The 23733-nt window shown below is 39.4% G+C and overlaps 1 protein-coding gene across 4 annotated transcripts in view; it reads right to left on the bottom strand.

Moving 5' to 3' along the window:
* The window catches only part of CCDC91 (coiled-coil domain containing 91), a 377326-nt gene extending 357912 nt beyond the window's left edge, over positions 1–19414 (bottom strand). For all 4 annotated transcript variants that reach the window (XM_047741685.1, XM_047741684.1, XM_047741683.1 and 1 more), the window contains exon 1: positions 19280–19414. The gene's annotated coding sequence lies outside the window, so the exon portion shown is untranslated. The remainder of the gene's footprint in view (positions 1–19279) is intronic.
* Between the last annotated feature and the right edge of the window lie 4319 nt (positions 19415–23733).

The raw sequence follows: 23733 nt of genomic DNA, 5'->3' as shown, positions 1-23733 counted from the left end.
GTGTTTATATAAATATGTATTCAATTATGTGACCTATTCTGTGGTAGCATCCTTGCTGTTAGTACCACAATACTATCATCTAGCTCATTCTGCCATATTCCCTGGTAATACGTTATGAGCTTAATCTTACCATAATTTTCTTACCATGAGAGAAAGACACATGTACTACCAGTAACAGGAACACAATGATAGTGATGTGAACAAAAGTGCAATTCTCCTAGGCATCGGTCCCTCCACCATCATTCCAACTGATTCTCTGATGCCCATGACAGTGAAAGAGGACTTCAGCTACCTCCATTTTGACCTCACTCTGTATTTTCTAATTCATTAAGTTCTTCTTTCCAGCTTAACTCTTAACTCGGGCAAAAGACCCTGCAGGTAAAGCATTCTGTGATGGAAACTGAAACTATTTCCTCAAGCAACAGGAAGTGCCCTGACACCAGTAAGACCCCATGTGACTGAATGACCCCAAGACAAGGATCAACCTGACATTTACTGCCCACTTGCATGTACCTACCAACTTTTGTCCTACATCTTCCTTATACAAACCTTTAAGTATTTTCAGCATTTTGGAGACAATCTTTGAGCCACCAGTGCGCTGTCTTGCCAGCGTTAGCCTCAGTAAAATAAATTCCTTTCTTGCTTCACCACCACTCAGCTCTGTCCTTGGATTTTGTCAGTGGTGAGTGGCTGAACCCGTTCTGTTTGGAATTCCCAGAGCCAGGTGCTCTTTGCACCCCTGTATCCCGGTTACAATAGCAGTTTCATGATACTCTGAACAGCCAAAACAAAGAATCCCTTAAAATGAAAGTAACATTCTAATTACATCCCTCAGAATTACTTTCTCGCTCAACAAACACACATATCCTTGAAGTCATCGATAACTTTTGGTCTGGGTTTCACAGATGAAGAACGATTAGAACATCATTGCTCTGACCAATCTTTAATTATGTTAAGAACAGAAAGCTACTTAAAAGAATGCTACAGTTCCTACACACAGAAATCCATGCCTCAGGTTCTCAATACATATATAACAAATTAATGGTGTTTTATTCAATTATTATGGCTGCCTTCCTCCTAGAGAGTTGACAAACTTGACATTTCATTACACATCCTCTCCCCCAAAAGATGGCATACCTTTCTCGATCAGAATAACAGTTCTGTAGTATTTTTTTTAAGCACAGTCTAAGCACAGTTTTAAGTCTAAGCACAGTTTTAAGGAAACTTTAACAGGGTTTTAGTAATTAAAAGAAAATATAGACTGTGCTTCAAAAAAATACCACAGAACTGTTATTCTGATAACAGTTTTTAAGGAACTATTCTGATAACAGGTTTTAAGGAACCTTTAACAGGTTTTAGTAACTCTTTAACGGGGTTTTAGTTTGAACTGCAAGAAGAACCAAGATTTTCTCTGCTTAGAAAATCACTATATGTCTTCTAAGTCTAAGAACCAACAGAGAAAGAACTCTACTGAGAGCTGATTTAAAAAACAGAGAGAGAGAGAGAAAAGAGCGTTCTGAAATTATTTGCATGATTCCAGACCTCAGCATTGCTACACAATCACAATGGAAAGAATGTGTGGTAATTAACCAGCTTTAAATGCTGAAAGTAACCAAACAATCATTCTTTTTCCCTAAAAATGTTTTATGAAAGGGGAAATCCTATAGTCTTTCAATTACTTCTTCAACTTACTTTACTTCTAAAAAAAAAAAAAGAAAACAAACAGTACTGAGTACCACTGCTCAGGGATTTCTCCTCTCCTTTTAATTTAATGAGTATCTTATTTGGCACAGGATTCCATTTTACCTTATTCACTAAATCTATCACCAAGAATATTTAATTAATGCCTAGCTTTCAACAAGGAGGACAGAGGCATAATGACTATTTTCAATAATCTAAAATGAGGTTGTGGTAAAACAAAAGCTCAAAGAGAAGAGAGCAAGATGGTGGTGGAGTAGGAGAATCCTAGGCTCAACTCATTCAACAAACACAACTAGGTAATTATCAAATCACCCTAAATATCCCAGAAATCAACCTGAAGACTGGCAGAACAAACTCCACAAATAAAGGCAGAGAAGAGACCACACTGAAGAAAGTAGGAAGTGCAGAGAAGCAGGTTGGGAGAAAAACAGACCCTGGCTGCTGCAGTGGGGAGGGAGCTACAGTTGCAGGGAAGGGTAAGAGACAGACTAACATACAAGGGAGGGCACAGGGAAAACAAATCCCCACACCTATTAGCTTAGAAAGTGAGAGCAAATAAATTTCTTTTGTTCTTGCAACCAGTGGAGCTTACAGCCTGGAATTTTAAAGGTCAGTGTGCTGGGATCAGGGAGAGCCCAGAGGACATTGGGACTGTTCTTAGAGAAAAGGGCCCACCAATACATAGTGTGGATATAGCGATCTAAAGAGCATCAATGGCACACAGTTAGGAGGTTAGCTGCCCCTCTCTGAGCATGTCTCAAAGAGGCAACCCTCAGAGAGACCCCCTGGGAAACAAAGGATCTGGCAGGCACCTTTCCTTCCCCCATCCATCAATATAAACTCACAGACACCTGCAAGAATCAGCTCAGGGCCCATACTCATGCTTACACCAAGTTCCTCCAGCCCCATCGCTCCAGGATGGAACCACTGCTACCAGTCAACCCTTGCCTCACTCCCAGTGCAGCAGGAACCCTCCCTCAGACAGCGGGCCCATACCTCTACTCATACCAGAGGTGGTAACAGGTCTTATTTCACAAGCAGTCCAGCGCACACCTAGGTAAAACATGCCATATTCAGCCCAAGGACAAAACACAGCCCACAAGAGGCAAAGAGAGCCCCTACAGACAACTGGCCTGAAGGATAAAGTAGTCAGGACACAATAGATGAGTGCATGCAGCACATGCTGGAGGCACTCCCAGAAGCACCAGGCCATGGGGAACAGGGGAAACTATACTGCAGGGCACTATAGGACCTCTTCTTCATAAAGCCATTACACTTAAAAACAAAAGACATGGCTAACATTCCTAACACAGAGAAACAGGTACAGAGGCTTAGACAAAATGAGAAGACAAAGGAATTTATGTCTATGAAAGGATAGGACAAGGCCACCACCAGAAATCTAAGTGACAAAAATATAAGTATCATTCCTGATGGAGAATTTAAAGCAATGATCATAAAGATACTAACTAGACTTGAGAGAAGACTAGAGAACATCAGTGAGACCATGAACACAGAGATAAGGAATAACACAGCAGAGATAAAGGGAGGAACAAATTAGTGACTTAGAAGATAAAGGAAAGTAATCATGCTCAACAAAATAGAAATAAGAATTATGCAAAATGAGGATAAACTTAGGGAACTCAGCGACTCAATCAAAAGTAATAGCGTTCATATTATAAGAGTCCCAGAAGAGAGGGGTGCCTGGGTGGCTCAGTGGGTTAAGCCGCTGCCTTCAGCTCAGGTCATGATCTCAGGGTCCTGGGATCGAGTCCCGCATCGGGCTCTTTGCTCAGCGGGGAGCCTGCTTCCCTCTCTCTCTCTCTCTCTCTCTCTGCCTGACTCTCCATCTACTTGTGATCTCTCTCTGTCAAATAAATAAATAAAATCTTTAAAAAAAAAAAAAAAGAGTCCCAGAAGAGAGAAAAGGGGGCAGAAAATTTATTTGAAAAAATAATAGCTAAAAACTATCCTACCCCAATCTGGGGTAGAAAACAGACATCCAGATCCAGAAGGCATATTAAACCCCCAACAAAACCAAAAGAGCAAATCCACAACAATACATATTGTAATTAAAATGCCAAAATACAGTAATAAGGAGAAAATATTAAAAATAGCAAGGCAAAAGAAAACAGTTACCTACAAGGGAAATCCCATAATGTTATCAACAGATTTTTCAGCAGAAATTTTCCAAGCCAGAAAGGAGTGGCGTGCTATATTCAAAGTACTCAAAGAGGAAATCCTGCAGCCAAGAAAACTCTATCCAGCAAAGCTATCATTCAGAATAGGAAGATAGAGAAAGAGTTTCCCAGACAAACATAAATGAAAATAAAGAGCTGACCACTAAACCAGCTCTGCAAGAAATATTAAAGGGGGCTCTTTGAGTGGAAAGGAAAGCTCAAAAATGACAGTATGAAGTCAGAAAACATAAAATCAATAAAAAGGAGTATTTCTGTAAAAAATCAGTCAAGGAACTCATAAAATTAAAGGATGTAAAATACGAAAACATAGTACCTAAAATGTGGGGAGGAGAAAAGTAAAGAATGGGTCCAAACTTAAGCACCAACTTAAAATAGACTGCTGCATGTTGAAGATATTATACACAAACCTAATGGTAACCACAAATCAAAAACCGTTGATAAGTATGCAAAGAATAAACAGAAAGAAATCCAAACATATCACTACAGAAAACCAGCAAACTAAGAAATAGAAAAAGACAAGAAAGGATCAGAGAAAATCTTCAGAAACAACCAAAAAACAAGTAAAATGACTATTAATACATATATGTCAATAATTAGTTTGAATGTAAACGGAGTGAGTACATACTCCAACCAGAAGATACAGGGTGAGAGAGTGGATTAAAAGAAGAAGAAGAAAGAAAGAAAGAAAATAAATACTCATCAAGATGCTGCCTACAAGAGACTTTTTAGATCTAAAGACACCTGCAAATTTAAAGTGAGAGGATGGAGAAATAAGTATCATGCAAATGCATATCAAAAAAAAAAAAAAAAAAAGCCAGAGTAGCAATAGTTTCTTCAGATAAAATAGACATAAAACAATTATAACAAAAGACAAAGAAAGACATCATACAATAATAAAAGGGACAACCCAACAAGAAGCTCTAACAATTGTAAATATTTATGTACCAAATATGGGAGCACCTAAATATATAAAACAGTTAATAACAAACAGCAAGGAAGTAATTGATAATAATACAATAGGAGGGGACCTTAACACCCCACTCAGATCAATGTACAGAACATCTAAATAGAAAATCAACAAAGAAAAAATGGCTTTGAAGAACACACTGGACCAGAAGGATTTAACAGATATATTCAGAACATTCCATCCAAAAACAGCAGAACACACATTCTTTCCAAGTACACATGGAAAATTTTCCAGAATAGATCACATATTGGGCCATAAAACAAGCCTCAACAATTTCAAAGAGATCGAGGTCATACCATGCATCTTTTCTGACCACAACATTATGAAACTAGAAGTCAACCACAAGAAAATATCTGGAAACACCGCAAGAAAAAATCTGGAAAGACCACAAATACATGGAGGTTATAAAGAACATGCTACTACATAATGAATGGGACAACCAGGAAATAAAAGAAATTTTAAAAGTACATGGAAACAAATGAAAGTGAAAACACAACGGTCCAAAATGTTTGGGATGCAGCAAAAGCAGTTCTAAGAGGGAAGTTTATAGCAATACAGGCCTACCTCAGATGAAAGAAAAATCTCAAATAAACAACCTAATCTTTCACCTAAGGAACTAGAAAAAGAACAATAAAGCCTTAAGCCAGCAGAAGAAAGGAAATAAGAAAGTCTAGAGTAGAAATAAGTAATATAAAGAATAAAAATTAAAAAGAACAGATTATGGAAACAGGAGCTACTTTTTTTTTTCTTAAACATCAGTAGAATTGACAAACTTCTATCTAGACTTATCAAGAAAAAAAGAGAAGGGACAAAAAAAAATCACAAATGAGAGAGAAGAAATAACAAGCAACCCCACAGAAATTTAAAAAAAAAAAAAAAACTGTAAGAAAATAGCATGAGGGGCGCCTGGGTGGCTCAGTGGGTTAAAGCCTCTGCCTTCGGCTCAGGTCATGATCCCAGGGTCCTGGGATCGAGCCCCGCATCGGGCTCTCTGCTCAGCGGGGAGCCTGCTTCCTCCTCTCTCTCTCTCTGCCTGCCTCTCAGCCTATCTCTATCTGTCAAATAAATAAATAAAATCTTAAAAAAAAAAAAGAAAATAGCATGAAAAACTACATGCCAACAAATTGGGACAACCTTGGAGAAATGATAAATTCGAAGAAAACATACAAATTCAAAGAAAACAAAAACTAAAACATGAAGAAAAAGAAAATTTGAACAGACTGATTATCAGCAAAGAAATTGAATCAGTAATCAAAAAACTTGCAACAAACAAAAGTCAAAAATCAGATGGCTTCATGGATGAATTCAACCAAACATTTAAAGAAGACTTAATACCTATTCTTTTCAATCTGTTTCAAAAAATGCAAGAGGAGGGGCGCCTGGGTGGCTCAGTGGATTAAAGCCTGTGCCTTTGTCTCAGGTCATGATCCCAGAGTCCTAGGATCGAGCCCCACACCAGGCTCTCTGCTCAGCACGGAGCCTCCTTCCTCCTCTCCCTCTGCCTGCCTCTGCCTGCCTCTTTGCCTACTTGTGATCTCTCTCTGTCAAATAAATAAATAAAATCTTGGAAAAATAAAATGCAAGAGGAAGGACAACTACCAAATTCATTCTATGAGGCCAGCATTATCTTGATACCAAAACCAGATACAGACCACACAAAAAAAGAGCTATGGGCCAATATTCCTGAAGAACACTGATGTAAAAATCCTCAAAAAAATACTAGCAAAACAAATCTAACAATACATTAAGAAAAATAAAATAAATCCCCATAATCAAGAGGGATTTATTCCTGGATTGCAAGGTGGTTCAATATTTGCAAATCAATCAACATAATACATCACATCATGAAGAGAAAGAATGAGAACCACATGATCCTTCCAATAGATGCAGAAAAAGCACCTGACAAAGTACAACATCCATTCATGACACAAACACTCAACAAAGTAGATTTAGAGGAAATATACCTCAATGTAAAAAAGGCCATATATGAAAAACCCACAGCTAACATCATACTTAATAGGGAAAAACTGAGAGTTTCTCCCCAAAGGTCAGGAACAAGACAAGGTTTACTCTCACCACTTCTATTCAACATAGTACTGGAGGTCCTGGCCACAGCAATTAGGCAACAAAAGGAAATAAAAGCCATCAAAATCATTAAGGAAGAAGTTAAACTTCCGGTATCTGCAGATGACATACCATATAGAGAAAACCTGAAAGACTTCACCAAAAAACTGCTAGAACTGATAAACGAATGCCATAAAGACTCAGGATACAAAATCAATCCCCAGAAGTTTGTCGCATATTTATACACCAAAAATGAAGCAAAAGGAGAAATGAAGAGAACAATCCCATTTACAACTGCCCCCAAAATAATAAGATACCTAGGAACAAACCTAACCAAAGAGGTTAAAGACACGTACCCTAAAAACTATAAAACACTGATGAAAAGGAATGAAGATGACACTAAATAATGGAAAGACATTCCATGCTCATGGATTGGAAGAACAAATATTGTTAAAATGTCTATCCTAATGCGGAAATGTTGGAGTTCAGATCTGATGGCCAAGAAAGAATTCTTCAAACTTCTTTGATGCAAAAAGGTGGTTTTATTAAAGCCCAAGGACAGGACCCAAGGGTAGAAACCGCTGTCCCTGGATTGTGAGAAGCAACTGATTATACTTAGGAGTTGGGGGAAGTAAAGATAAAGGGAAGTTTCGAAATAGACTTTCATATGCTAAAGACTCATAGGATCCTGGAGAGCTACCTATTGTCAAGCTAAGGTCCTTTTTCCCACTAGCAAAGCACTGACATTAAGATTGGGAGTTCCTGGAGGAAAGTTATACTCTGCCTGCCTCAAGTATGTCAATAGGATTCAGGTCATAAGCAAATTTAATTTTATCTGCATTTCTTTTTTTTACCTTTGTTCTCTATATCATATACTACCTAAAGCAATCTACACATTTAATCCAGTCCCTATCAAAATACCAAACAGCATTTCTCAAAGAACTACAACAAACAATCCTAAAATTTGTATAGAATCTCAAAACCCCAAACAGCCAAAGTGATCTTGAAAAAGAAAAGCAAAGCTAGAGAGATCACAATTCCAGACTTCAAGTTATCTTACAAAGTTGTAGTGATCAAGATAGTATGGTACTGGCACAAAAATAGAAATACAGATCAATGGAACAGAACAGAAAACCCAGAAATGGATGCCCAGCTATATGATCAACTCATCTTCGACAAAGTAGCAAAGAATAACCAATGGGAAAAGGACAGCCTCTTCAACAAATGGTGTTGGAAAACTACACAGCCACATGCAAAAGAATGAAACTGGACCACTTTGTTATACCGTACACATAAATAAATTCAAAATGGATTAAAAACCCAAATGTAAGACAGGAAACAATAAAAACCCTTAGCCCAATTTGCAACATAAATTTAACCATCACAAGTCCATCCCTAGTCAACTTAGCACCTGTACATATCTCCATAAACTACAATTAAACTCTAAATAAAGACAATAACAAGGTCTTAATTATACCTAAGATGATACAACTATGCTGTGCGCACCTGGAAACACACTAACCTCTTCCACAGAAGAGAAGTAAAAGTCCTTGAATTAGGTTTACTCTTCCTGATATCTCAAATTTTATATACTATGATAGAAAAGTAACATTACCTAAAATACTATGTATACACTCAGTGTATCTTATGCTACATGATAATGAAATGAGAAAAAAAAAGATATTTTACATATCCATAACAACTGAACAGAAATACTCATGACTATTAGAAATTTTGTTTCTGGGGGCGCCTGGGTGGCTCAGTGGTTTAAGCCGCTGCCTTCGGCTCAGGTCATGATCTCAGGGTCCTGGGATCGAGTCCCGCATCGGGCTCTCTGCTCAGCAGGGAGCCTGCTTCCCTCTCTCTCTCTCTCTCTCTCTCTGCCTGCCTCTCTGTCTACTTGTAATCTCTCTCTCTGTCAAATAAATAAATAAATAATCTTTAAAAAAAAAAAAAAATTTTGTTTCTGTAACTGGTCATATGGTTGCAGCTGGTACTTAGAACTACCTTCTTCCACTACCCATTCTGTATTTCTTTTGTCTTCAGCAAACAATTCAACCAGTCATGACACTCTGATGGGCTGACTCAAACCTTCATTCCTGAGGGTCTAGGCCATCAGTAGTCCTCCCCGAAATGGGTTATTTTAGTTTTCCATTGACCTTTATCACAGGGCCCGGTAATACTAAGACACCCTAAGGGATCTCCTATATTTCAGACATAATCTTCCTTACCTCCATTGTGAAGCAGCAGTCCAATATCTCCTTTGGTAGTCAGCATCAGTCACCCCGGCCAGTAGTGGCTTTGCCTGTTGATACAGTGGCATGAAGAGTCCAAACCCGCTGTGCAGCTGCCTTAACTTCTAATTCAATGGAATCATTGTGCCTCCCGGTAAGAGCATTCCTCCCTTTGGAACTAAAATGTCTAGGCCAGCAGGGCATAAGGTCATGGAAACAGGCACTAAAAATTTTTGCTCATGGGGGGGCGCCTGGGTGGCTCAGTGGGTTAAGCCTCTGCCTTCGGCTCAGGTCAAGATCTCAGGGTCCTGGGATCAAGCCCCACATCGGACTCTCTGCACAGCGGGGAGCCTGCTTCCTCCTCCCTCTCTCTGCCTGCCTCTCTGCCTACTTGTGATCTCTCTCTCTCTCTGTTGAATAAATAAATAAAATCTTAAAAAAAAAAAAAATTTTTTTTTGCTCATGGGTCAGTAGGGGTCATAGTGAATGGAGCCACTTCCATTCCTACCCCTTGATTCCTGAACCTATTATGAATTCTGGCTATGGGAGAAACACCACCATATAATGGATGCTAATTCTGACCATATACAACCTTCTTAAGAACCCCGTCCCAGTGCTGCAAAAAACTGACACATCTAGCTGACGCTGTAACTTAAAGTCTTCAAAAGTCTATTCCAACCATTCTATCAAGTCAGTTGCTTCAGGATGGTAAGAAACATAAGACCAATGAATTCCACAAACTGTAATTCTTTTGCTCTGAAATAAGTTCCTTGATCAGAAGCATGCTGTAAGGAATATCATAATGGTGGATAAGGGCATTCTGTAAGCCCACAGATTGGTTTGGCAGAAGCGCTGCATGTAGGAAAGGCAAATCCATATCTAGACTAAGTGTCTATTCCAGTAACAACAAATCAATGCCACTTCCATGATGCTAGCACACCCATATAACCAACCTGCCTCCAGTTAGCGAGCTAATCACCACAGGGAATGGTGTCATATAAGGAATCTCTGCTGACAGACTGGGCACTCAGCATTGGCTGTAATCAGAGAGGTCTCAACGAGTGAAAAATCTATGTTGCTAAGCCCATGTATAACCTCCAACCCTGCCACTACAGCCACGTTAATTCATGAGCTCACTGGACGATAACAGGGATGGATGGAAAGAGGCTGACTGGTAGTCACAAAATGGGTCATCTTATTCACTTGATTATTGAAATCCTCTTCAGCTGAGGTCACTCTTTGGTTAAGCATTTACATGGAACACAAACATCTTCACATTCTTTTGTCCAGAGACGTCTATCTACATACCTCACCTCTTCTCCAAATTTCCTTGTCACCAGTTTTTCAACCATATTCCTCCCAAGTCCCTGACCATCCAGCCAAACCACTGGTCATAACCCATGAAACAATACAATCATCCATCTGCCCGCTTCTCCTTCCAAGCAAAGTGAACAACCAGGTGCACTGCCCAAAGTCCTCCCCACTGGAAGGACTGGCCTTCACCACTGTCTTTCAGGGATACTCTAGAGTGGGGCCACAGGGCTGCAGCTGCCCATTTTCAGGTGGTACCTGCATAGCACAAAGAACCATCTGTAAATCACATCTGAGTCCTTTCTTACAGTCAATTAACCTTAGGGAACCTCCCATGAAGCCTTAAGTGCAGTCTCAGAAAAAAGAAGATGCTAGCAGAGGGATGCCTAGGTGGCTCAGTTGGTTAAGCGGCTGCCTTCGGCTTGGGTCATGATCCCAGGATCCTGGGATCAAGTCCCCCATTAGGGTCCTTGCTCAGCAGGGAGCCTGCTTCTCTCTCTGCCTCTGACTGCCACTCTGTGTCCTTGTGCTCTCTCTCTCTGACAAATAAATAATAAAATCTTTAAAAAAAAAAAAAAAAGAAGAAGAAGAAGAAGAAGATGCTAGCAGAGCAGGGACTATGGGCACTTGAGCCCCTTCTTCTTGTAAAGTATTGTGTCTTCCCAGCCTGCTCAGGCCTGATTAGACTTGATCTTAGCCAAAAGGCCGAGAAGCGATTCTCAGGCCTGATTAGATACATACTGTTTCCATTTGACGATAGACCACTGCTGCCCATGCCCAACTTTATGGCTTGGTGGGTCAGATAACCACCCACTTAGTAACGGGCAGCTCAGGTCCCACAGTAACTTGGTGGCCCACAGTTAAGCAGAATCTACGACCCATTAGCAAATCAACAGCTATTTCTTAGAAAGGCATAGTTATCGGTAGAGAAGGGCAGGCTTTGGTCTAAATCCTAAGGATCTGCACTATGATTTACCTATCACAGCCTGATAAAGGTTCTAAACACCCCGCTGACACTGACACTGATACCCCAAACACGACTGTATCTGCTGTATCATATGACCCCAGCAACAGGGCAGCTTGCACAGAGACCTGAACCTACTGCAGAGCATTCTCTTGTTCTGGGTCCCACTGAATACTCTTTTTCTGAGTCAATCAGTAAAAGGGCCAGAGTGACACAACCAAATGAGGAAAGCATTTAGGGGTTCAATATCTCCAGCTTCATCAGGGTCTTCCCAAATGCCTCTATATCAAATTTCAGAAACCCATTCCTTGCCAATTTATGTCCTCACTACAATGTATTAGTTTATACTACTCTCACCTACTTGACTGTTATGTTCTTGGAGACCAAGTAACATTTATTTCTGTATCCTCCAGCAGCTAGTACAGGTACCTAAATAAAACAAAGTCAGGGCTCAATAAAGATTTCTACTGACCTCACTTTTGCTCCCCAACATATCTCAGTTGTCCTTTATTTTAACTTTTATAAATTCAGTTTTGACAATTATTAAATCCATGTTTGTGCATTTATCACAGGTCTTAATCTGCTAATTGTGCCCTTTAAGAGAAATAGACTTGTTTACCAAGGGAAACACAGTAAAGGCTTTTTTGCTCATTTTTTTCCAACATGATACAAAACTTGTTCTAATCACTAATTTTTATTTCTTCTTGAACTGAAAGTACCACTATCATCACCAAGCTCATTTTTTTTCATCTGATCCTAACTTTAATATCAAACACCTGTAGTTTTTTCACTCCCAAAACTTACTAATTGAGAAAAAAACTATCTATGAAAGACCTGTAACACCTACTCTATTTCTTCCAGAGAAACACAGCATGTGTGCTAGCGAAAAAAATAACCCTCCTGTTGTGAACCACACTTAAATTGAGTATATCCCTGACAAACCTGACCCTTTATAAGCAATATTTGAAGGACTTTCCCTAGCCACAATTTTAGCTAAAAGTCCAAGGCTTTCCCATAGGGCAATCTAAGCACTACCAACATTTTTTATATCCCATATTGTCAGAATCCTACAGAGATGTCAACTGATGCTATTCCTTCATGAGTAAATATATACTCAAGTCCAAAAAATGCTAGCTATTGGGTGACAGCACTGACATTAGTGAGTTTTACTTAGTAGGTTCATTTAATTCCACATAAGTATTTCTTTAATTCTGTATAGATGTTTTCAGTTCATGTTTTTATTAAGTAGACACCACGGAAGAATCAGCTATACTTCTAGAAACCCACTTTATCACCTTCAACAACTTTATGGTGAGACTTTGGCAGCAACATACACCACCCGATCATGGCACATCTGTCTGGTGACAAGTAAATAAATACCTGGCCCAAAGCCAGGTTCAAACATAGTAAGAGGAATAAAAGAAAATAGAGAGATGCATCTTGGAAATACCTAACCTTACAGTCCCTTGTGAAAAAAATGAAAAATACATACATGCATACCCAGGGGAACCCGGTTGGTTAAGCATTTGACTCTTGGTTTTGGCTCTGGTCATGATTTCAGGATCGTGAAACTGAGTGCCACACTGGGCTCTGGACACAGTGCAGAGTCTGCTTAAAGACCCTCTCTCCCTCTTCCTCTGCCCCTCCCCTCCATGCTCTCTCTCAAATAAATAAATAAATGGTTTGGTTTTTTTTTTTTAATCTGTAAGTCAGTCAAAGATCTGATTTTTATTCACCCAGTAATTATTTAATGAAAACCAACTACATGCTATGAAGAATATAATGATCAATAAAGCCACTGTCTTAGATTAGAGAAGAAAGTATCAATACATAATGTAAACTACAATAAAAGTTTAAAAGTGTTGAGGTCCCATGCCCATGCCCATGCTTTCACCTCCTCAGATGCCTTGGATCCTTCTTCAGAATGTCTTATATATCAGCTCCCCTTACTCATCATTCCTCTTCTGTTCGTTAACTCAACAGGTATTAACTAGCACCTCTGATGTTCAAGACCCCTTTAGTTACTAAGGATATAACGGTAGTAAAATTGGCCCTTGCCTCATGGTACTTAGTCTGGCAAAGAGGAAGAAATAAGCTGTAAAAACACATGCAACCATACAGGTGTGCAAAGACTGAGGGCAAAAAGGAATCTGAACATCTCTGGAAGGTCAGGTAAGATTTCCTCATCAGCAGAAGCCTTGAATACTTGCCTCCAAAGCCAGAATGAGCAGGAGACACTTCCAGTTAAATATGGAGTATTGAACATGCACGTTTACTACCATTCCCTTCTAAAACACCACTAAAATGACAGATATATGAACAGATAATTCACAGAATTACCCATGTGACCAATAAATACGTGGAAAAATGGTCATTCTCATTAGTAATCAGGGACAGGGATGTTAGTGACAATAAAACTTATACCCATCAGATTAGCAAAAAAAATACAAAAGTAATTATACCAAATATTGGCAAGGATGAAGAAACATTCTCAGATATTAATAATGAGAGCAAAGTAGGAAGAAAGGCTTTAGAGAATAATTTAATAATACCTAACTTGAAGATGTTCTTACCATAAGAACCAGCAAATTCTATAGCAGACCTTAGAAAAATTCCTTCACGTGCATCAGAAAAAATGAAGAAAATTCACTGCCATGTTGTTTAAAATACCAAAAAAAGAAATAATCTAAAAGTCCATTTAGATAGATTAAATTAATAATTAGCAAAAGCCATTCAACATGATAAAGTAGTATAAATGAAAAAACTAGTGCTATATATATCAACATGGATAAATTTCATAAACATCTTATTGAGTACACAAAGGAGGTAGCAGCAAAATACATAAAATATTTAACAAAAATATTTAATTAAAAAATTCCATAGACCCCCTATCTCACACAATAAACCAAAGTTAACTCAAAATGGATCAATGAGCTAAATACAACTAAAACTACAGATGAAAACAAAGGGGAAATCATGACCTTCATTCGGCAATGGATTCTTTGATATGACACCAAAAGCACAGGCAACAATAGAAAAACTCACTAAATTTAATCAAAATTTAAAACTTTTGTGTATCAAAGGGCATTAACCAGAAAAGGAAACAGGGATTCTAGGGTGGCTCAGTTAGTTATGCGTCCACCTCCAGCTCAGGTCATGATCTTGGGGTCCTGGGACTGAGCCCCGCATCGGGCTCCATGCTTAGCAGGGTGTCTGCTTCTCCCTCTCCCTCTCTCTTTCTCTTTCCCTCTACCCTTTCCCCCACCTGTTTTCTCTCTCAAATAAATAAATAAAATCTTTAAAAAAAAGAGAGAGAGAAAACACTATCTACAGAATCGGGAAAACATTAGCAAATCATTTATCTAATAATGGTCTAGTATCCAAAAGAACTCTTAAAACTCAACAACAAAAAGACAAGCAACCCAATTTCAAAATCAGCAAAAGAACTGAATAAATACTTCTTCAAGAAAGATAAAAATAACCAAAAACACTTAAAGCATTGTTTAATATCATCATTAGGGAAATACAAATCAAAACCACAACGAGGTAGTAGTTCACATCCACTAGAATGGCTATAAACAAAAAAAAAGAAAAAAAAGTGTTGATGAAAATGTGGAAAAACTGGAATCCTCATACATTGCTGGTAGGAAATAATATATACAGCCCCTTAAGAAAATAGCTTAGCAATTTCTCAACATGGTAAATACAGAATTACCACATTAACCAGCAATTCTACTCCTACATACCTACGTATATGCCCAAGAAAACTGAATACAAGTCCACAAACAAATACTGGCACATAAATGTTACAGTAGCACTATTCACAATAGTTATACACTTTAAAATATTACACATTTTAAAATGATTATATATTAGTTATACACTTTAAAATGATTAATTCTGTTATGTTTCACCTCAGTAAAAAAATAATCAAAAAGAAGTGTTCAAAAAAAGTTTGAAAGTGTCCACTGCAGTACCTGCTATATTACAGATACTTAAAAACAGAGGCTACTATTATTGCCTCTATTACATATTGCTCTATATAATCACAATATATCACTGCAGTAATTGTTCCATAAACACAGGTAGCAGTCACTATATTTGTGATATTGAATAACTGCCTCAATCCAGGATCTCAACCTCTAAAATTCACTTTCTTATGAAAACTTTGTATCCTTGTATTTACAGCAGGCTATTATTCCCACAGAACTTGCCATTCACATCTATTGAAACTTCTAGTATCCCAACCCCTCTTTCTCAGCCTACCAATAACTCCTCCTCTGTAACTCCCAACTTAGTTACTACTGGTAAAGCTTTATTTATTTCTTTCTTGATTGCTCTTTGTCCTTATAAATGCCTGTATCTTTTCCGTATGTCTAACATGGTGTGTTATACACCAGTAAATACACTCAATACACTCAATAGGTGATAGACCAATCCACGGGCCAATTTTTGGGCTTCCTCAACTGAGACTAATCAATCTGAGGAACAGAAAGAGAAAAGAATGAAGGGAACCAAACAGATCCTCCGAGACCTGATGGTCTCGGGAAACCATGGGATGGGAAACCATCAAGCATGCCAACAAACGCACTATGGCAATCCCAGAAGAAGAGGGAGAGAAAGGGGCAGGAAAAATATTTGAAGAAATAATGGCAAAAACTTTCCAAAGTGTACTTCTCAAAATACAAACATACAACAGACACACACACACACACACACACACACATCAGCAAGAGATGGATTCTGAAACATTTTATAAAGTGGGAAAAAAGTATATGCTGATTAAAGAATCAGATCCAGCCCCAATTCACCACCTGAACAACCTGATAAATTATTTTGATCAGATGAAAGTAACTATGATAATAATATCCATGGCCATTCTTTGTGGGAGAAAAAAATCTCCAAAAATTTCATGTATATGTTGTCTCACTTGTTCGTCAGATTTTCTACTCCTAAGTATTTTGTAGGAATCACACAATAAAATGTTTTGCAATCTGATAAGATTCTAAGTGGTCAGAGGACTTCTCGTCAATCATATGGAAATCATTTTTATGTTCATGACTGTGACAATGAGAATAACCTTGTGGCACTCCTTTCTTCTGCTGATAACAAGAAAAGCAAGATCAGTAACACCTAACTTTGGAACTAAAGAAAATAAACTCAATGCATCAATGAAAATAAAGTCTCCTTCAAATGATTCTTACAACAAAATGTAGTATACAAGTATTCTTAACTAATATGACTGGGGGGAAAAAAATCACATATACTAAATAAGCAAGAGATATTTTACAACACCAGTCACTTTAATCAGAAGCTAGTCCTAAAAAGAAATCAATAAAATGTACCTCTCCTGCATAACAGACAAAAGAAACCTAAAATATCTAAATACTTCATAAAAACCATCAGCAATAAATAAAAAGTGTTTTCCCCAGCAAACTAGAAGCTAAGAAAACTCCCCCAAACTGATGAAAACTGTTTACAAAAAACCTACAGCTAATTATTTAATGGTAAAAGACTGCATGCCTTACCCACTAAGATGAAAACCAAGGCAAGGATGCCTACTCTTACCTGTCCTATTCAACATCATAGTGGAGGTCCTAGCCAGTACAATTAGACAAGAAAATGAACTACAGCAGACCCTTAAACAACTCAAGTTCAGGTTAGGGGCACCAACACCCTCACAGTCAAAAATCTGTATATAACTTCTGATTGAACGATAATTTTAATTACAAATTATATAGTTCAATAAACCTAAATTTTAAAGGACATAGGACATGCCCTTTTGAAAAATATGCATCAAATTAAATGAGCTTAACCCATCTCACTGGTTTTGCGGGTAGGGGAGACTGAGGAAACAAACAACAACAAAAAATCCTTAGAAATACTGCAAATCAAAAAAACTAATCATCAAGAGTTATCAGTAAGAAGAAACAGACATTGACATGAAGAATTAATCTACAGAGGTTGTCTTTTTCATTAAATTCCCATTTTTGGACGGCAAAAAACAAAACTTGATGAATTTACAAGACCAAAAGTTCTAAGGAACAGGTTGATAAAGGAGCACTGTGATTATGAGCAAGAATCTGGGGACAAGTCACCTAACACTCCCTTCCAGTTTACTAATGGAAAAAGTCTCATCCAGTCCAATGCACTGCCCCCACAAATACTATTAAGAGAAATATAATAAACCTTCCAATAACTAAACAATCCCATATACTTCATAAATCATACATCTACAGGTAGGGGAACAAGACAAAATGCTTCTTACTAGGCAAATTCCTATTTATCCACTTAACCTTCAGATTAATTAACTCCTTTTTGTTTTTACTGTCACCAAAAAATAAATAAATAAATAAGTGCTGTCCCTCTCTGATGACTCTGCAGTTTCTTTTTGACTGGTATTAAGTATTAAGATGATTATAAAAGGCTCTAAGAAGTTTTGAGCTTATTACTCCACTAAGATGATACATTTTTCCATGTATTAAAGAGGTAAATTGTAACTTCCATCACTGTTTTCTTTATGTTTATTCCATTTGGCTTATACTGTTGCTAGGATACCAATTCATAGTAAGATTTCCAAGCCCACAGAACAGCTTTCCTAGCCAGCCAACTTTGTAACCAGGGCGATTGTGGACCACACAATTTTCTGGCTAGCCTGCACCACGCAGGTGCACTCTCCCTGGCATCCCCCCCTGCTCCATCTACCTAAAAGGCACAGTAGGTATTGCCAATTCCTTCACTGCAAGAGAAATTGTTGCAATTAGAAATGTAGAGCTCTCTGATGTCAGAGAACAAAGTGAATCAATCCACTGTCACTCCCTGTTCTCCCACCCAACTAAATATTCTGGGTATTTTGCCTTAAACTGTAGGGTGAAATGTTAGCCCACCCCAATCACTCCAAGGAACATGCAAACACTACTCCCAAAAGCCATCACCCAACTACCGCCCGGCTAAATACTTGGAGAGGAAGGTGGCATCAGTATCTGTACAGTTCGGAAACGAAAGGAAGGAAAGGAGTCGGAATTCTTAAGGGGCTGCTGAGTCACCTACAGCTGTGGCCAGGACTTCACCCTCCAGGAAATCAGGCTCTGCCCCAACTCCATCATGGAAGCAAGTGAGAGTAGCAGCAGCAACATCATCCTACCAAAAAAACATCCAGCGCTGCTTTTAATAGTGTTACCATTTCTTAAAGTGCAGCCAGAAATAGGTTTCATGTCCAAAGCTTTCCACAGTACACACCATGGGAGATGGAAGAAACATCTTTATTGTGGGGAAAGGGGGCGCACTTAGAGGGATGAAGGATGCCTCACCACTTCAAAAGTTACTAGCTCCGGCCTTAATCCCCAAATGCCACTTGCACTGCAACATGTGGCCCGGAGTAACTACAAGGAAATGTGGCTGACGGACGTCGCAGAGCCTTTACGCCGGTGTGCACAGCGAAGGCGGGTGGGGGTGGGGGACACAAATCAGGCGCCCTCGGTGAAAACTCGGCAAGGATCTAAGTCTCCGTTTGGTGGGAGGTTCAGTGACACAATAATCACGTGTACTTGTCCGTAGACGTTCGGAAAGACGCGATTCTGGAACGTGCAGGGGCAGAAACCAGCAGGCAGAGCCAGTACCGGTCGGCACCAGCGGCCGGGTTACCGCGGTTCCGTTCCAGCCCCGGGCGGGTCACGCCTCCGACTTCGGGTCCCGGCGACCTCCGGGGGCGAGGCCGGAGCCGGCGCGAGATGGAAGCCTGGCCGCGCTCCCCGCCCGCGCCCAGGCCGCCTCGGCGCGCCGCCGGCCTCGTGCGGTCCCGGCCCCCAGACCCAGGCCCGGAAGGCGAGCGTCCATTTACCTGCTCCCCGCTCTGGCTGCCGCCGCCGCCGCCGCGCCGCTCACCCACGCTGCCAGGTGAGCCACCCAGCACACGGCCCCGCACGCGCACACCCGGGGCACGACCCCAAACCCGTGAGGGGGGGAACCGCGACCCCAGCCACACAAGTTAGGGTAGCCCACGCACCACCCGGCTTCGAACACCTCTGCCCCCGGAAGTTGATTTCCTCCAAGGCCCGCCCAGAGCTGCGGCTGTCACTCAACGCCAACACGCGGGTCACGTGGCCCGAGTTGAGGGCCCCCAGCCTCAGAGACACGCCTCCAATGGCTTGACTAGTCCACGGGGGATTGCCTTCTGAAAAGGGATGATGCAGGAGCTACCTTCTGTTAGTTATAGGTTCTTTCCTCGTGAGTGACAGGCCCAGTTTCTATGCCTAATGCATGCAAATAAAACCGTCCCCAAATGATACTCCCATCTGGGATTCTGTAGGATTGTTCCTGAGAAGAGACAAGCCTGATATTTGTACCACTTCCAGGCTTTCAGTAAAAATGAATTTAGCCAAATGCCTGACAGGTAGTAAGTGCTCAAGAAACAGTTGACTGGACAACTCTTCCATTTCATCTTTGTGTATCGGAGCTCTCAAACACCGGAGAGCACGTAAGCCCAGAGCCTCTCCAGGCCCTATGGTATCAGTCGAAGACTGCTCAAGAATTATTCTTGTACTTGGCCCCAACTCTAGATCACAGCAATTTATACATGCCATCCGTTTCAGAGACCGTTTATTTTCATCTGCCAAGCCACCCACTTTTTTCCAAGCCTTCAGTCAAATAATGTCTCCTGAAGAAAAAGAAAAGAGAATGATGTAACTATCATAGTTTTATCTGAAAGAAGGCATGATTATATAGAGTTGTGTGTGTCCATTTCAAAGTGTAACTGTTAAAGAGAAACAGTCAACTAGCTGGTCACTTGTTAAAGATTCTTCCATCTTTGACAGGGGAAGGATTGGAGGAGCATTCATTTAACAGCTTTTTATGAAATGTGTACTTGGCCTACTGGCAATGAGAGAATGGACCAGATACATTCAAGATGTTTGCCTTCAAGGGGTTTGCAGTCCAGTGAGAGTGAGAAAGACAGACAGGTAATCTGGGAACTTTGAGCATAGATCTCTGGAATATTCACAGTCATCATATAATAGGCATTCTTTAACATTTTGGATGTTATTTTTCTCATCTTTCCACTGAACAAATTGGTTCAAGCCTTTAATAATCTGTGCTGTGTACTCAAGGTGGAAAATGTCAGCAAGTAATTCTCACAATTCTCCATTTAGTGCAAGCTTACATGGTTAGTGAGTAGCTCCAATATCAAACATACATGTCACTCTTCTACAACCACTTTCTCTGTCCACCATTGTCATGTAGACAATGAACAGGTTTCTATTATAGCAAATATGATGCTTCCTTACTCAAATTTATTTACCTATCTACTACACCACTAAGATGACTTTTCATTTGAATATCTCTCAATCTACTTCTCATTTGTCTTTGTATATGCAGCAGTATCACACTGTTTAGTGATTAGAAGGTGTTCAATAAATAGTGCAGCCATCACCACGATCAAATTCAGAACATTTTTCTCACCTCAGAAAGATACCTCATACCCTTTGTCAGTCACTCCCCATTCCTCCTATTTCCTGCCCCTTTGGCCTAGACAAGCATTAATCCACTTTATGTCTTTAGAGTTGCCTATTCTGGATATTTCATATGAATGCGATCATGCAATATGTAGTCTTTTCTGGCTGGCTTCCTTCACTTTGCATTATGTTTTCAAAGTTTATTTATCCATACATCAGTTGACGGACATTTGGGTTGTTTCTACTTTTTAGCTATTAGGAATAATGCTTCTATGAACATTTACGAGAGCATTCATTGTGTCAAGATAACATTTTCATGGGTATATATACCTAGGAGTGGAATTGTTGTATCATATGCTATTTCTATGTTTAACCTTTTGAAGGCACTGATAGCTCTATTACTTGTCAGGGTATTTTTCATAAGCCATATTGTATTGTTATTTATCTTTGTTGTATGTATCTGCAGGCTGCAGGCCCATTACCTTAATAGACTGTGACCTTCTGAGCTGAGAAACATGGTTCCTTGCCCTCAAGAGGATCAAGTTTGGAGAATGGTATAAACAATCAAATAGAGTAATAACAAGCACTGAAATCAAGTTTATTGTTAAAATGTGGAGGAGGAGCAACCTTATTCAACCTGCATTAAACAGGAAGTACTTCTCATAAAATGTAGAGCTCGAGATGAATCTTGAAGAATGAGGAGGAATTGGCCAAGCTAAGAAGCAAAGTGTGTTCTAGACAAAGGCACATGTACCTTGATATGTATCTCCTTGCCTCTGAACTGTGGAGGTAAGTATAGTGTGTAGGTAGATACAGTGGAAGCAAAGGCGGTGATGTATGGGAAAGTGGCAGGGGAAGTGGGAACTGTAGACGGGTCAAGATGGATGGAGACTTTTACAAACTGCTGAGGAGTTTGAAATCTATTCTGAAGGCAATGGAAAACTAATGGATTGTTTAAGCAAGGTTAGGGGGAATTACTTCAGCAGCAGTACACAGTATGGATTATTAGATAAGGAACAGGTTTTTCTCTGGAAAAACAGAGAAGCCAGTTAGAAGACTGGTAAAATAACTAGAATGAAGAATTGTGTAAGCCCGAGTTGAGGTGGTAGCCATGAAATTGGCAAGAAGGATTTGAAAGCAAAAATACAGGAAACAACTGAAGTTGTAGTCCAGGTTTCCATTTTTCAAAGAGGTAGGGGATTCAAGAGGAAGGTGGTACACTTGCTAATAAGAATAATGAAACACTACAGCTTACTACTATTGAAGTTGATATGCTGTTGCAGTCACCCACAGAAATGAAATGGATGCCCATCTAAAATTTGGTTCATTTTTCAAGATTTTTGCTACCACACATGCACCAAAATGGTGTAAGGAGGTTTATTAGTCACATGATGAGACTTTCTAGGAAGAGCAGAGCAGGCTTCCCAAATAAGTCCAAAATGGCTTGGAGTGGGTGTAGGGAGGTTGGGAAAAAGACTGACTCTTGGGGTTTTTATGGTGGCTAGGGCATGATACTAGAGAGAAAATTCCTACACAGGATCCAGGGCTTCTGTGGCTTGAATTACCCACTGGCACCAAAGAAGGGAGGACCCAGGCTTTCTTATCAGCCTGCCCAGATGTGGAGCACAAGGGAACAGATGAGGGCTTGAAAGTTGTCAACCATTAGTCAACTGTGGGATCAAAGTCTTTATTACCTATGTTTAGGGTTAGGTTTCATTTTGTTTTGTTTACTCCAACAAGAAAATAATATAATTTTTATGTCTTTATGTGCTTTGGAAATTATTGTAGTGGACACTTGCCTTCTCAGAATTTGTTCCACTCTTCCCACATTGTGCAGCACACACCTCAGAAATTTGGGTGGAATTAACCTCACCCTTATCCCAAAGTTAATCCAATCAGGTTAATCCTGACCCATGATGTTCCCTTGGCCACAAACGGTTTGGGAGTGAGCACTAATCATAGAACTTTGGCCCCAAAATTGTCTGATTTGGCTCCCTTTCTCCCTCTTCATGTGAATGAGAAAGCATATGATCCTTGTTGCTGAAGGCAGTCATCTTGTGACCAAGAAAATGAAAGAGAAATGGAGCTGAAACCCTATCAAATAAACAAAGATCTGTAACATTGTATATAAGCAAAAGGATGTAAAGTACAAACTGTGAAATTTTTAAATAAGCATTCTTCTGGCCCCTTTCTCCTCCTGTACTAGATTGTTCCATTATGTGAGCCTTCAAATCAAATCAACATAGAGTTTGATTTTTTTTTTTTGCTACTGATTCTCAGTATCGAATACTGAATAGTATATTAAATATTGGTTAAATTGGTTTGAATTTATTACTATTAAAGTTTACCTCGAAATACGTTAGTGTACATCATGTGATATAAATGTGCACATATGTGTTACTTACCTTACTTTATCCTCTATTGGTTGTCAGATGCCATCATCTAGAATTCCCACTTTAGATGTATTCAGCCTGTGTTTAATCAGAAAGCCTGCATTCTAAACAGCAATGATAAATGCTTCTGGTATCATAATCTTCCGTTAACACCTGAAGCTTTGGTAATCAATGGATGTTATAGCTGGGTTTTCATAAGTGAAGCCCATAAGTGATGGGTTTCATAAATGGGTTTTCTGCTAGCATGATGGATGTTATAATTGACTCTCATTGATGAACAAGTGGTGTTCATGATATATAGATTCAATAAATATTTCAGAGATACTCCCTACCTTGCATGACCAAGGTTTTAAAACGTTAGTAAACTCTGTAGTCTACACTTTTAGAAACAGCACCATTCTTACCTCAAACAAAAATGTCTAAAATCCTAATATTCTTCAGTGTGCCAAAGA

Source organism: Lutra lutra, chromosome 8 (genome assembly GCF_902655055.1).
Source record: "Lutra lutra chromosome 8, mLutLut1.2, whole genome shotgun sequence".
Classification (NCBI taxonomy): domain Eukaryota; kingdom Metazoa; phylum Chordata; class Mammalia; order Carnivora; family Mustelidae; genus Lutra; species Lutra lutra.
This window is presented reverse-complemented; position numbering and strand designations above follow the sequence as displayed.